This window comes from Microplitis mediator, chromosome 11, assembly GCF_029852145.1.
Source record: "Microplitis mediator isolate UGA2020A chromosome 11, iyMicMedi2.1, whole genome shotgun sequence".
Taxonomy (NCBI): Eukaryota; Metazoa; Arthropoda; class Insecta; order Hymenoptera; family Braconidae; genus Microplitis; species Microplitis mediator.
The window spans coordinates 984,821-1,001,075 of NC_079979.1; the positions used below are offsets into that span (position 1 = coordinate 984,821).

The 16,255-nt window shown below is 26.7% G+C and overlaps 2 long non-coding RNA genes across 8 annotated transcripts in view; one reads left to right on the forward strand and one right to left on the reverse strand.

Annotated features, from left to right (window-relative positions):
• The window catches only part of LOC130677623 (uncharacterized), a 68,694-nt gene that overhangs the window by 46,204 nt on the left and 6,235 nt on the right, over positions 1-16,255 (reverse strand). For 2 of the 6 annotated variants that reach the window (XR_008991653.1, XR_008991652.1), the window contains exons 4-6: positions 15,999-16,058; positions 15,834-15,917; positions 15,573-15,747 (exon numbers count right to left, since the gene is read on the reverse strand). The exons of 1 other annotated variant lie outside the window; for it this stretch is intronic. This is a non-coding gene — a long non-coding RNA (uncharacterized LOC130677623). Of the gene's footprint in view, positions 1-5,033; positions 5,263-5,495; positions 5,511-15,552; positions 15,748-15,833; positions 15,918-15,998; positions 16,059-16,255 lie in introns of those variants that run through there. 3 more of the 6 variants (XR_008991656.1, XR_008991655.1, XR_008991651.1) reach the window with 2 other exon arrangements.
• On the forward strand, positions 356-3,144 carry LOC130677619 (uncharacterized). Of its 2 annotated transcripts, none has more exons than XR_008991646.1 (4): positions 356-370; positions 705-1,154; positions 2,469-2,574; positions 2,940-3,144. It is a non-coding gene; the product is annotated as an uncharacterized LOC130677619 (long non-coding RNA). The 2 variants fall into 2 exon arrangements; XR_008991647.1 differs by lacking the exon at positions 356-370 and adding an exon at positions 625-639.

Here is a 16,255-nt window from a genome sequence, read left to right on the forward strand (position 1 = left end):
TTTTTTCAAATTGTCAATAATAAACTTGTATAAGTTGCTGCAATATTCTTTATGTCATTGGACAAAGTTGTTGTTGACGCAAACGAGATTTTCCGGTTTAAAAATATCCATTTTTCTATGATTGGTTGGGGAGAGTGGGGTCAATCAAGTCAAGGGGCAATTGAAACAGTAAGCTTAAAAAATCGAAAAAAATAGAAAAATGAGTCGTGCCCTTGGAATTATATTTTAATACACTAAAACTTAGTCTGACCACAATTTGGAACCAATATGATAATTTAATTTTAAAAAATTCAAGTTTTTGTGTTTTTAGGCATCTAAACTTTTTATTCAGCTCTTGACAAATTGTTTAATAAGTTTTTAACATTCAATGGTAATGTGAAAATTTTTTTTGTAATACCTTCTTTCATATATTAGTCATAAATTTCTAACTTTACATCTAGTAAAATAGCTCGTGAAAATTTTTTTTTAAACTAATTATTTCAATAAAATCATATGGGGTCAATTGAACCAGTACTCTCGGGGAAGGTTGAACCACACGAACCACCTGTGAGCATCAAACATGCGCGTGCATCTTGACTGAATATAAAAAAAAAGTTAAACTAACCAAAAAAAAATAAATAATTGACAGAAGTTGTAAAAGTGATTGTTATAACATATAATGTTATATAAAATACTCAATATTATTAGAAGTATTGTAATTTCAGTTTTAAGCTGTAATGAATGTAAGCTCGGTTTATGCTGCCACCAGCAAGTATGGTTTCCAAACCGCTGCCTAAGAAGGAAGCCAAATTAGAAAGGGCCTCGCAACTGCGTTACTTTTGGGATCTTGACCTAGTTTGGTTGCCTCATTTCCCGCAAGTCTGGAATTTGGCATGCCTTATTTGGGCCTAATCACTGCCTAACTAAAATTTCTAGTCGGGATGTTAGTTATTTATCTTGTCCAATTTTTCATTTTTTAAAAATACTTACGATAGCTTTGTTGTCAAGTTGCTATCTGTGATAATAAATAATAAAACTTATATAAGATGTTGGAATATTTCTTGTGACATTGGTCAAAGTTACTGCTGACGCAAACGAGTTTTTCTGGTATAAAAATTTCCGTTTTTCTGTGATTGGTATGCAGAAGCTCACAGAAACTCATCGAAGCATTACTGGTAAGAAATAATTATTTTTCTTAGATATTTAAAAAAATATAATATAATTTTTTCTTCTGCAAAAAAAAATGTCCGGGGGTGTTTGTATAGGAATTTATATGTTAAATTAAATTTTATATATACATACGTATGTATATGGGGCATTCCACACCAAATCGATCACTTTTGAACCCTACCCCTTAAGATTTGGCTGAAAATTTTTTCTCTTTGTACCCCATCAAAAACGTTTCTCAAAATTTTTTCATTGTACCCAACCAAAAAAAAGTTATAAATTTTTGAAAATAATGGCTTTTTTTATTTAAAATAACTATAACTTTTTCAAAATTCTACTGATTAGGACGTTTTTTTTTTTCAAATTTTCGTTTTTAAATGCACTTTTCGAAAAAAAATACAAAAAAATTATTGCAACCCATCTTTATTGTTTTTTTTTTTGTAGATTTTTAGAAACAATCAAAAATTTTTCGATGTTTACCATTTTTGATTTTCGATTTTTTTGTTTTCTTATAAAACTTTGACATATATGCGGCATATATTCAGATTTGCCCGAATATATACGGATATATAATTTTTCCGTGTGGGTATTGAAATTACTCCAAAGTTATTTATTTTAAACTCTGTAAAAATTGTGTCATATAATTATTATTGTTATATAAAAGTTAGTTGAAATATTATATAAAGGTAATCAATAAATATTACTTATTTATTGACACAATCAAACACTTAAATATACTCATGTACAGAATACTGCTTTACCCGCGCGCTTACATATTTTTAGTTCACTGGTTGAAACCAGTGAGCGTGGCGTTCACTGATTCAACCAGTGAACTTTTAGTCACTGGTTAAACCAGTGAATTTCACTGGTTGAATCAGTGGAATTTCACTGGTTCACTTTAAGAGAGTATGCTTCTTCACCATCCTGGTTGTATTTTTCGGATGGTGGTGCTACTATTATATGGGCTTCAAAATTAGCTATAGTTCCCCACCAAATAAAAGACCAACAGGTACCAACCGGAAAAAATCCCAAATTCTGTAGCCAACTTCGCATTATCCATTCCAGAAAAATTTACAATATAGTCTCCATAAGCGTGACATTTGTATCCACATACCATACGTAAAATTTCACTTTTATGCAAATGCGACATCTGACGTACGACATCTAGACAAGTCTACAATATTGAAGGAAAAGTATAGATTTATGTAAAAAAACCATGGGTATCTGAATTTCCATGTAGAAAACCCACATAGCTCATTTTAAACGTATTTTCGTTAATTAAGTCGTAATAATTAATAAGAGTAATTATTATATTTTTACAGTCCAGTTTGGGAAAAATCGAAAATGTCGAAATATATTTCATTGTTAGTTATCCTCATGTTTGTAAGCCTTTATGTCTGTGCAGTCGAAGGATGTGCCGGCAAATGGGTAAGAAAATATCACATTACAGTGATAAAAAAATTTAAATAAACTTAAAAAAAAACTTGGTTTGTTTAAATTCTTAAGGGAAATAATTTTTTATTAAATTAAATTTGAATCTTGTGAGTTCAAATAGGAAATCTAAGATATAAAAATTACAGTCTTTACTTTAAAACCCGCGGAAAAGCTTGAAATTAAAAAATTTTCTCTCCCCTCCGGGCGGAAAGAGTCAACTTTCGTTCCGCTGTGTGAAACGAAGTTGCAGCTTTCCGACTCCGTTGAGGAGAAAAATATATCGACGAAAATATAAAAGAATAAAACAAATAAAGTGAATTAATGATTCTATAAATTTATTCAAATTTCGTTCCCTACAGTGTCATCCGATTCAAGGTTACCCCTGCTGTGACGGCTACAAATGTAACAATGGACATTGGATGCAAGGAAACTGCGATGTAAATACTGCGAGAAAGGTACCGGCGGGCTAGTCCTTGACAGTAGAAAAAAAATTGTATCAATGGCATGAAGAAATAAATGTTATTGTACAATAATAAAAATGAAATAAATTAACCCATGAAAAAATCTTGTTATGAAATTTTATATCAAAAGTGGTCTCTTAATTTAAAAAAAAAACTATGTAGGAATCCAGCTCAGATTGCTATGTGGATTCTTCCATGGCGTTTTCGAATGGATTTCCATAGATAGATTTTTTCTCTATGAATCCACCATGGATTCCTATATAGATTCTTCTATGGTATCCTTCCAACTAGAAAAAAAGTTGTAAGACCTATTGGGATCCAATTGGGAACCCAACGTTAGGTTGTAATGCATAGCCCAAGATGATCCCAATCGGTTCATCCCTATTGGGTCCGAATTGGGTATACGCAACTGTTTCCCAATTAGGCACACTCTATAGGGTTTCAATTCGATACACCCTGCAGAAACTTTAAGCCAACTCAATAAAATCCCACTAAAATTCCAACATAAAAAAAATGTGCATAAATAAATTTTTTATTTAAATCCTCTCATTCCAGTCCAATTTTTTTTTATTTATTTAATTTTCGTTATTACTGTTAATTTATAATAGTGTTAGCTAAAAAAAAAAATTAATTATTTCACAAATTCTCACTTTGCACGAGACACAATTTTTATAACCTGTATTCACCATACTAGCACTTTATTATTATTATTTCTATCAATTCTATTGCACGGTATTGTAACTGTAAAGATGTCAAAAAATTACGCCTTGATGAGTTACTTAGAATGTTTTCCAATGCAAGAGTCACGTGTATATGGGTTTATGTCCGCTAGTTATTTGTTTTATGCGCGGACCTGTCTGAACTTGTCTACGCTTGTATTATAGTCACAAGATTTTGTCACAACGTGCATCACTGGTGTCAACATACACAACTATTCGATTTTTATCTTTACATATAATAATATATAAGCATATGAAAGTAGTAGATATTTCATATGGATTATTTTTCCCTTAAAGTTTTAGTTTTTTTTAAGTTTATAATTAAATTTATAATCTGCACGGAGAAAAAAATATTGTTGTCTTGAGCTGATTAGTTTTTGGAATCAATCCATCGAGCAAATTAAAAGTTATCTAAGTAAAACATTTTTGAAAAAATATTATTTACGAAATATCTCCGAACGCACCCTATCGATTAAACTTACTCGATCTTTACTCGATCAAATGATCAGAAATTTTCAGAAAAGTTGATGGCCAACAAGCTCTTTCGATTGCCGCCTTAACCATCCAAATCGGTTCAGTAGTTAAAAAGTTATAAGCTGGTCACACACATATATACACACACACACACACACACACACACACACATATACAGACACTCGGACATCATTCTAAAAATAGTCAGAATAGCTTCCTAGGACCTCAGAACGTTGACATCTGATGAAATTTCGATTTTCGCAAATCGGGGTGAAAACAATAACTTCCTAATTTTTCGAAAATCGCCGATTTTCTTAGCGGGAAGTTAAAAATTCTGGCCAAGTTTCAGAGTTTTAAAAGCTGTAGATTGGAAGATACAAATTTTTTTAAATTTCTCAACGCTCCCGCACAAAAGAATATCCTGGCTGTTTTATACCTATTCGCTGGGAGCGTAAGGCATAGTGGGGGACATAAAACTGATGTCAGCGCGCACTGCGGACAATACAGAACTAAGGGTGGCTCTTTATTACTTAAGGCTATTAAAATAACACGTGTGTCAGTTTAATTAAATAAATAAAATAAAATGGGTCATCAAAGTTGTTGTGTAGTCGATTGCAAAAATACCAGTAGAAATAGCAACTATAAATTTTATAAGTTTCCGGTTGCCAATTGGAAATTAAATCAGCGAAAAAAATGGATAGCTGCTGTTAAAAGGCAAAAGTAAGTATTACTATAACCTACAACCGTATTATATAGAATGATAATTGTTGTATGTAAATATTATAAAAATTGTTATTACATTCAATGATGTTGTGTAAGGCGTTGAATTGACCGATGCTTGTCGAATGACGCGCCATTTAATTAAATAACTTAGATTTAATTTTCGGTGTTCTTCAACATCTCTCACATGTTCAGCAGTGACTAAATTTTTACCCTTTATTTATGTTTGTGGTTGAAAATTTATATTATGAGTAATCGATTGAAAGCCGAATTTAATTTAATTTCTTAAGACGAATTCCATTTTTTATCTAAAAAATTGAATAAAGAATTAAAAAATTTAAGATACATTCATAAATATATAATTATGTTAAATAGAGCTACTTCTTACTTTTTATCTAATTTCAGATTATGATATATTTAATATTAATACTGATTTTTCATTTAATATTAATTTAACAATAAACATCTTGACAGATTTTAACACTGCTTAACCTCTAATTCACTTGAAACTTATTTTAGTTATTGTGTTTATTTTACTTACTGTTTTCAGCTGACCCAAGGAAAAATATTTAATTTAATGTACACTTTGTGTAATATGTCACATTTTAAATTGAAAAAATATTTTTTTTAAGTTTATTTAATTTTTTCAATTACTATTTAGCATCTAATACGTGTTAATTTTGTCAAAAGAGCCACCGTAAGTTGTATCGTTAGGTGGCGCTGGGGTCACGCACCCAGCGAATAAGAGATATAGTTTAAAAATATGAATTTTTTTTAAGTAACGTCCCCGCAACGCCTCTTGCGGGTGGAATTTCGTAAAATCCGTTCTTAGCTGACCTCTACTTGGTGGAAAGAATATTCCTACCAAATTTCAAGTCTATATGTCTTATGGTTCCAGAGATATTGTGATGAGTGACTATATACGTGGAAATCTCTTATTCTCTTATGTATACATGCAGAAAATATAATAACAAATATAATTAAAATGATTAGCCATCATAAAAAATTTCGTTTGGTAAATCAACAAATTGATTCTGTTACGACAACAAAAACGAATAAGTTATGATTACGAAACAATTTTGTTATTGCAACAAATTCATTTATTACGACCACAAAGCGATTTTGTTGAGACAACAGATTGACTTGTAGGTTATTCAAACTGATTTTTTATTGCAACTTAGTTCATATTGTTAAATGAACTAATCGATTTGTTATCTTTAATAAATTCATTTGTAATTGAAACATATTTTTCTGTTATCCCGTCTTTTGTTATTAAGTTACTAACAAAAAATTTTTATGCGTGTAGGACAATGACTTCTTTTAATTTTTTATTTAGAAGTCTGATAACGTTTTCAAATTCAATTTTAAAGGCTCGCAGAAGGAATTTTTTCGTATAAAATTAAATTTTCTATAAAAAATTGTGATAATGCGAGATCGTAAGAAGCTTGAATATTCAAAGACCCGGGTCGAAAAAAAATCTTAATTATGACTTAAAATTTAAGTCAAAATCCTTCAAATTCAACTAAGTTAATTTTTTTAGTCAGTGTAAAATTTCCATAACACTTGACTTAGATTTGACTTTTTCTGGCTTAGTTAGGATCGATTTAAGACAAAATAAGTCACGTTTAAGTCAAAACTGGATCAGTTTGACTCTATTTCTTTTAGATTTAAGAAGATGTTGGAGAGTTTTTTGTAGGTAAGCGGATCCCTACCCTCAGTTTCGAGCACCACCTAGCAGTAAAAATTTTAACGAAGAAATATTGACTACTCTATCGACCATTGTAAAATTATATGAGGGCGACATCTACACTTCCATGCTTGTGTTAACTCTTTAATTAATTAATATAATTATTAATTTAAAAGTAGCAACACGTAGAAGTGTATAATTTTTTTCTTTTTTTTTTTTGCTAAAAAAGCGATAAAGGAGAATAGACAATAAATTTTTGCCAAGTAAAGACAAAAAAAAACCAAATAATTGATTTTTTTCTATTTACTCTTTTCCAGAATTGATTAAACTCCGTGAGTGACTTTTTCTTTTAGAAAATCACAAAAAGAACTAAGAACTGATATCTGTAGTAGTCAAATTCTTTTTATCGGATATCAATTGATCAAGATCTCATTATAAAAAAGGATCATTGATTGCTGACTACGAAACGACGTTCATAACGAATCATTGAAATTCGTGTTGAAACGCACTTTTAGTATCCTAAAAGGTGTTCGTATAAAAAATTAAATATATGAATATATATATTAATAAATATATATGTTAATAAAAAATAAGCAAGATATTACTACTTGATAGCGAACATGCATTAAATCGAATATACAGGACATTTTGCAATATTAAATGTTGTGTATTAAATTGTTTAGAACAGCGATCACAACGAATTAATGAAATTCGTATTCAAACGCACTTTTAGTATCCTAAAAGGTGTTCGTACAACAATTTAATTTATGAATATATATATTAATAAATATATATGTTAATAAAAAATAAGCAAGATATTACTACTTGATAGCGGACATGCATTGAACCGAATATACAGGACATTTTGCAATATTAAATGTTGTGTATTAAATTGTTTAGAACAGCGATCACAACGAATTAATGAAATTCGTATTCAAACGCACTTTTAGTATCCTAAAAGGTGTTCGTACAACAATTTAATTTATATAGATACCTGTACATACATATATGTGAATATAGATAGATCTATACAATTATATAGACACACAAATGTATATATATTGATAAATAAATATATAATGAATAAATAAGCAAGATTTTACTACTTTCTAGCAGGCATGCATTAAAACGAATAGGCAGGACATTCGGCATTATTAAAAGTTGTATATTACATTGTTTAGAAAAGTCATAGCTTAACAGAGAAATTATTAATAGAACGCACACTCAGCATCCAAAAAGGTATTCTCACAGAAATGAAATGAATATAAATACATAATAGTTCATTTTATTTGAATCTCAAAATACTCTGAACTTCCGTAGCATATTATGAATTTATATTCACACCAGTATAAAATTTTTCCGTCAAGGAATTTCAAATATATGGAAAAAATTTTGTTTATTGGCAGAATACCCTTAACTTCTGTATCCGACCATGAATTTTAAGGTACGTTATAGCCGTCTCGACTCACACAAAAAAATAATTACTTTATGAAATTCATTAATATGTCAATGTCAATTAATTTATGAAATGAACATATTAATTTTTTATACATTTTCCTTATAAAAAAATTGATTACATTTACACAATAAATTTTTATTATCTAGAGTACTCTTAACTTCTGGCCCCATAATGAATTTTAACTCTCAACTTCTCGATCTCGACTAAAACGAATAATTGATGATATTTTTTACAATTCAAATTTATCAATAAAGATATCAACAGTATAACAATAAATTTAATAAGTCAACAAATTCATTTTTGTTTCTATCAGAGTACTCTTAACTGCTATCTTCCACCCTGAATTAATTTTCACAATCAGTGAATATTTTTTTGTTTTGACAGTAATCGAAATTTCACTCCGTCATAATAAAATTGAAATCTCGCCAGGTCCTTCTCAATTCACACAAATAATTAATTATTTTATTGACGATAAAAATTTCGCACCCTACATTAAATTTAAAAATCAGTAAATTAATTTTATTTATTTTATATTACTCTTAATTTCTGTCCTCCACCATAAAATTTATTTCTCGCCGCTTCTATATGAATTTTCATACAAGTAATTAATAATTTTATCAACAATATAAATTTCCGTCCCTACATTAATTTTTAAAATCAGTAAATTAATTTTTTTTTTTTTTATATTACTCTCAATTCCTGTCCTCCATCATTAAATTGCATGCTTGCCACTTCTATGTTGATTTTCTTACAAGTAATTAATAATTTCATCAACAATATAAATTTCCCACCCTCAAGTAATTTTCACAATCAGTAAATTAATTTTATTTTGTTTCACAGAACTCTCAATTTCTGTCCTCCATCATAAAATTTGACACTCGCCACTTCTATGTTAATTTTCACACAAGTGATTAATTATTTTATTAACAATAAAAATTTTCCACCCTAAATTAATATTTAAAATCAGTAAATTAATTTTATTTTTTTTATATTACTCTCAATTTCTGTCCTCTATCAAAGAATTTCACACTCGCCACTTCTATAATAATTTTCACTCGAGTAATTAATTATTTTATTAACAATAATAATTTCCCACCCTCGATTAATTTTTGAAATCAGTAAATTAATTTTATTTTTTTTATATTACTCTCAATTTCTGTCCTCTATCAGAGAATTTCACACTCGCCACTTCTATAATAATTTCCACACAAGTATTTAATTATTTTATTAACAATAAAAATTTCCCACCCTAAATTAATTTTTAAAATCAGTAAATTAAATTTTGTTTTTATAATACTTTTAATTTCTGTCCTCCACCATAAAATTTATTTCTCGCCGCTTCTATAATAATTTTCACTCGAGTAATTAATTATTTCATCAACAATAAAAATTTCCCACCCTAAATTAATTTTTAAAATCAGTAAATTAAATTTTTTTTTTATAATACTTTTAATTTCTGTCCTCCACCATAAAATTTATTTCTCGCCGCTTCCATGTTAATTTTCACACAAGTAATTAATTATTTTATTAACAATAATAATTTCCCACCCTCAATTAAATTTTAAAATCAGTAAATTAATTTTATTTTTTTTATATTACTCTCAATTTCTGTCCTCTATCAGAGAATTTCACACTCGCCACTTCTATAATAATTTTCACACAAGTATTTAATTATTTTATTAACAATAAAAATTTCCCACCCTAAATTAATTTTTAAAATCAGTAAATTAAATTTTGTTTTTATAATACTTTTAATTTCTGTCCTCCACCATAAAATTTATTTCTCGCCGCTTCTATAATAATTTTCACTCGAGTAATTAATTATTTCATCAACAATAAAAATTTCCCACCCTAAATTAATTTTTAAAATCAGTAAATTAAATTTTTTTTTTATAATACTTTTAATTTCTGTCCTCCACCATAAAATTTATTTCTCGCCGCTTCCATGTTAATTTTCACACAAGTAATTAATTATTTTATTAACAATAATAATTTCCCACCCTAAATTAATTTTTAAAATCAGTAAATTAATTTTATTTTTTTTATATTACTCTCAATTTCTGTCCTCTATCAGAGAATTTCACACTCGCCACTTCTATAATAATTTTCACACAAGTAATTAATTATTTTATTAACAATAATAATTTCCCACCCTCAATTAATTTTTAAAATCAGTAAATTAATTTTATTTTTTTTATATTACTCTCAATTTCTGTCCTCTATCAGAGAATTTCACACTCGCCACTTCTATAATAATTTTCACACAAGTATTTAATTATTTTATTAACAATAAAAATTTTCCACCCTAAATTAATTTTTAAAATCAGTAAATTAAATTTTTTTTTTATAATACTTTTAATTTCTGTCCTCCACCATAAAATTTATTTCTCGCCGCTTCCATGTTAATTTTCACTCGAGTAATTAATTATTTCATCAACAATAAAAATTTCCCACCCGCAATTAATTTTTAAAATCAGTAAATTAAATTTTTTTTTATAATACTTTTAATTTCTGTCCTCCACCATAAAATTTATTTCTCGCCGCTTCCATGTTAATTTTCACACAAGTAATTAATTATTTCATCAACAATAAAAATATCCCACCCTAAATTAATTTTTAAAATCAGTAAATTAAATTTTTTTTTATAATACTTTTAATTTCTGTCCTCCACCATAAAATTTATTTCTCGCCGCTTCTATAATAATTTTCACACAAGTAATTAATTATTTTATCAACAATAATAATTTCCCACCTTAAATTAATTTTTAAAATCAGTAAATTAAATTTTTTTCTTATAATACTTTTAATTTCTGTCCGCCACCATAAAATTTATTTCTCGCCGCTTCCATGTTAATTTTCACACAAGTAATTAATTATTTTATTAACAATAATAATTTCCCACCCTAAATTAATTTTTAAAATCAGTAAATTAATTTTGATTTTTTTATATTACTCTCAATTTCTGTCCCCCACCATAAAATTTATTTCTCGCCGCTTCCATGTTAATTTTCACACAAGTAATTAATTATTTCATCAACAATAAAAATTTCCCACCCTAAATTAATTTTTAAAATCAGTAAATTAAATTTTTTTTTTATAATACTTTTAATTTCTGTCCTCCACCATAAAATTTATTTCTCGCCGCTTCCATGTTAATTTTCACACAAGTAATTAATTATTTTATCAACAATAATAATTTCCCACCTTAAATTAATTTTTAAAATCAGTAAATTAAATTTTGTTTTTATAATACTTTTAATTTCTGTCCTCTATCAGAGAATTTCACACTCGCCACTTCTATAATAATTTTCACTCGAGTAATTAATTATTTTATTAACAATAATAATTTCCCACCCGCAATTAATTTTTAAAATCAGTAAATTAATTTTATTTTTTTTATATTACTCTCAATTTCTGTCCTCTATCAGAGAATTTCACACTCGCCACTTCTATAATAATTTTCACACAAGTATTTAATTATTTTATTAACAATAATAATTTCCCACCCTAAATTAATTTTTAAAATCAGTAAATTAATTTTATTTTTTTTATATTACTCTCAATTTCTGTCCTCTATCAGAGAATTTCACACTCGCCACTTCTATAATAATTTTCACACAAGTAATTAATTATTTTATTAACAATAATAATTTCCCACCCTCAATTAATTTTTAAAATCAGTAAATTAATTTTATTTTTTTTATATTACTCTCCATTTCTGTCCTCTATCAGAGAATTTCACACTCGCCACTTCTATAATAATTTTCACACAAGTATTTAATTATTTTATTAACAATAATAATTTCCCACCCGCAATTAATTTTTAAAATCAGTAAATTAATTTTATTTTTTTTATATTACTCTCAATTTCTGTCCTCTATCAGAGAATTTCACACTCGCCACTTCTATAATAATTTTCACACAAGTAATTAATTATTTTATTAACAATAATAATTTCCCACCCTCAATTAATTTTTAAAATCAGTAAATTAATTTTATTTTTTTTATATTACTCTCCATTTCTGTCCTCTATCAGAGAATTTCACACTCGCCACTTCTATAATAATTTTCACACAAGTATTTAATTATTTTATTAACAATAATAATTTCCCACCCTAAATTAATTTTTAAAATCAGTAAATTAATTTTATTTTTTTTATATTACTCTCAATTTCTGTCCTCTATCAGAGAATTTCACACTCGCCACTTCTATAATAATTTTCACACAAGTATTTAATTATTTTATTAACAATAATAATTTCCCACCCGCAATTAATTTTTAAAATCAGTAAATTAATTTTATTTTTTTTATATTACTCTCAATTTCTGTCCTCTATCAGAGAATTTCACACTCGCCACTTCTATAATAATTTTCACACAAGTAATTAATTATTTTATTAACAATAATAATTTCCCACCCTCAATTAATTTTTAAAATCAGTAAATTAATTTTATTTTTTTTATATTACTCTCCATTTCTGTCCTCTATCAGAGAATTTCACACTCGCCACTTCTATAATAATTTTCACACAAGTATTTAATTATTTTATTAACAATAATAATTTCCCACCCGCAATTAATTTTTAAAATCAGTAAATTAATTTTATTTTTTTTATATTACTCTCAATTTCTGTCCTCTATCAGAGAATTTCACACTCGCCACTTCTATAATAATTTTCACACAAGTATTTAATTATTTTATTAACAATAAAAATTTTCCACCCTAAATTAATTTTTAAAATCAGTAAATTAAATTTTTTTTTTATGATACTTTTAATTTCTGTCCTCCACCATAAAATGTATTTCTCGCCGCTTCCATGTTAATTTTCACTCGAGTAATTAATTATTTCATCAACAATAAAAATTTCCCACCCGCAATTAATTTTTAAAATCAGTAAATTAAATTTTTTTTTATAATACTTTTAATTTCTGTCCTCCACCATAAAATTTATTTCTCGCCGCTTCCATGTTAATTTTCACTCGAGTAATTAATTATTTCATCAACAATAAAAATTTCCCACCCTAAATTAATTTTTAAAATCAGTAAATTAAATTTTTTTTTATAATACTTTTAATTTCTGTCCTCCACCATAAAATTTATTTCTCGCCGCTTCCATGTTAATTTTCACACAAGTAATTAATTATTTCATCAACAATAAAAATTTCCCACCCTAAATTAATTTTTAAAATCAGTAAATTAAATTTTTTTTTATAATACTTTTAATTTCTGTCCTCCACCATAAAATTTATTTCTCGCCGCTTCTATAATAATTTTCACACAAGTAATTAATTATTTTATCAACAATAATAATTTCCCACCTTAAATTAATTTTTAAAATCAGAAAATTAAATTTTTTTCTTATAATACTTTTAATTTCTGTCCTCCACCATAAAATTTATTTCTCGCCGCTTCCATGTTAATTTTCACACAAGTAATTAATTATTTCATCAACAATAAAAATTTCCCACCCTAAATTAATTTTTAAAATCAGTAAATTAAATTTTTTTTTATAATACTTTTAATTTCTGTCCGCCACCATAAAATTTATTTCTCGCCGCTTCCATGTTAATTTTCACACAAGTAATTAATTATTTTATTAACAATAATAATTTCCCACCCTCAATTAATTTTTAAAATCAGTAAATTAATTTTATTTTTTTTATATTACTCTCAATTTCTGTCCTCTATCAGAGAATTTCACACTCGCCACTTCTATAATAATTTTCACACAAGTATTTAATTATTTTATTAACAATAATAATTTCCCACCCTAAATTAATTTTTAAAATCAGTAAATTAATTTTGATTTTTTTATATTACTCTCAATTTCTGTCCCCCACCATAAAATTTATTTCTCGCCGCTTCCATGTTAATTTTCACACAAGTAATTAATTATTTCATCAACAATAAAAATTTCCCACCCTAAATTAATTTTTAAAATCAGTAAATTAAATTTTTTTTTTATAATACTTTTAATTTCTGTCCTCCACCATAAAATTTATTTCTCGCCGCTTCCATGTTAATTTTCACACAAGTAATTAATTATTTTATCAACAATAATAATTTCCCACCTTAAATTAATTTTTAAAATCAGTAAATTAAATTTTGTTTTTATAATACTTTTAATTTCTGTCCTCTATCAGAGAATTTCACACTCGCCACTTCTATAATAATTTTCACACAAGTAATTAATTATTTTATTAACAATAATAATTTCCCACCCTCAATTAATTTTTAAAATCAGTAAATTAATTTTATTTTTTTTATATTACTCTCAATTTCTGTCCTCTATCAGAGAATTTCACACTCGCCACTTCTATAATAATTTTCACAGAAGTATTAATTATTTTATTAACAATAATAATTTCCCACCCTCAATTAATTTTTAAAATCAGTAAATTAATTTTATTTTTTTTATATTACTCTCAATTTCTGTCCTCTATCAGAGAATTTCACACTCGCCACTTCTATAATAATTTTCACACAAGTATTTAATTATTTTATTAACAATAAAAATTTCCCACCCTCAATTAATTTTAAAAATCAGTAAATTAATTTTATTTTTTTTCATATTACTCTCAATTTCTGTCCTCCACCATAAAATTTATTTCTCGCCGCTTCTATGTTAATTTTCACACAAGTAATTAATAATTTTTTTAACGATAAAAATTTCCTACCCTAAATTAATTTTTAAAATCAGTAAATTAATTTAATCTTATCACAGTACTCTCAATTTTTGTCCTTTTCCAAAAAATTCAATTTTCGCTCTTTTCTTTTCAACATTAATAAATCATTAATCAGTGTTTTACATTATAAATAAATATTTTCAATTAGTAAATTTATCTGTTTCTATTTCCGGAGTACTTTTAGCTTTTGTATCCTACTATTAATATTTAATTTCCATTTTCATCTCGACTCACACATATTCTGAATTATTCCTTTATCATATCAACATTCTTTTCATTAATTACTTCTAGAATGAATTACATCGTAATGTTCAATTTTACATTACTCTTTTAGTACATTTTTCTAACTCATACTTTTTCACCTTTACTTGCATCATTCAACAATTCTTATAAACAATATACATTTATCGTTACAAATAATTTTAAAAAATTAACAATTTAATTCATTTTTTAGTTTTCTCGACACAACACTCGTTGATCATTGTAGCACACATACATTTATTCGTTAATTATTTTTTCAATGTATACACGTCATTTGATTTATCATCCCCACTTGCTTCTGCTCCGTACACACACAAACAATTTGTCCATTATTTCTGAACAGTATAAATTTTTTGTTTTACTCTATTTGTAATAAGTAGATATTTTTTTTTTCGATGTTACAGTAGTATATTTTACACGCGGTTTCTTATCATATAACTTTTCTCTCCTTTACACAACATTCTTTTATTATCTAATGTAAGTCAAAATATTTTAATTCATTACCTGTATTTTCCAGTACTTACAATTTCCTTCATAAATTTTTTTAGCTTCATGTATAGATTTATCATTTACAATTAGTCATGACACTCGTCTATATCTTTTTTTTAAGGGTCTCAATTTATTTCTTCCTTATATTCACTGTAAAAATTAAGTGCTCCGATGTGCTGTTGGCAGCAAAATGCCAAGATCAACCATAACCTGAAAACGAAATTATTGTTGTTTATAAATTATTGATACTCAGAAACTTTTGTTGTCTTTTGTAATGTTGAATTATCATGAATTACCTTCAGCGTATCAACTGATCCTTGTTTTCTTGCCTGGAGTTATGGGTTACACATCTTTTGATTTTTTCATGCTATTTGAGCGACCTGTAACATTTGTTATTAGTATTCGATTCGTTCTAAATTCGACTCGAGTTGAATAGTTAATTTGTTCCATTTTTCACTTACCTGAGTTATTTAATCAACACTTAATTAGTAGAACTCACAAAGTAACTTTAGCCTGACAGTCTAACGGATCAAAAGTTAAGGTTATGAAAGTGCAATTTTATGTATATAGCAACGGCCATTTTGATTAACCGTCACGAGGAAAGTGGCGGGTTTATTCAAATAAATTGTATTACCATTACTTGTGATATCAGAAATAATAATGAGCCTGAGGTTTACAAACAGTTAATAATTTTTGAATTTTTTTTTCAATAACTCAA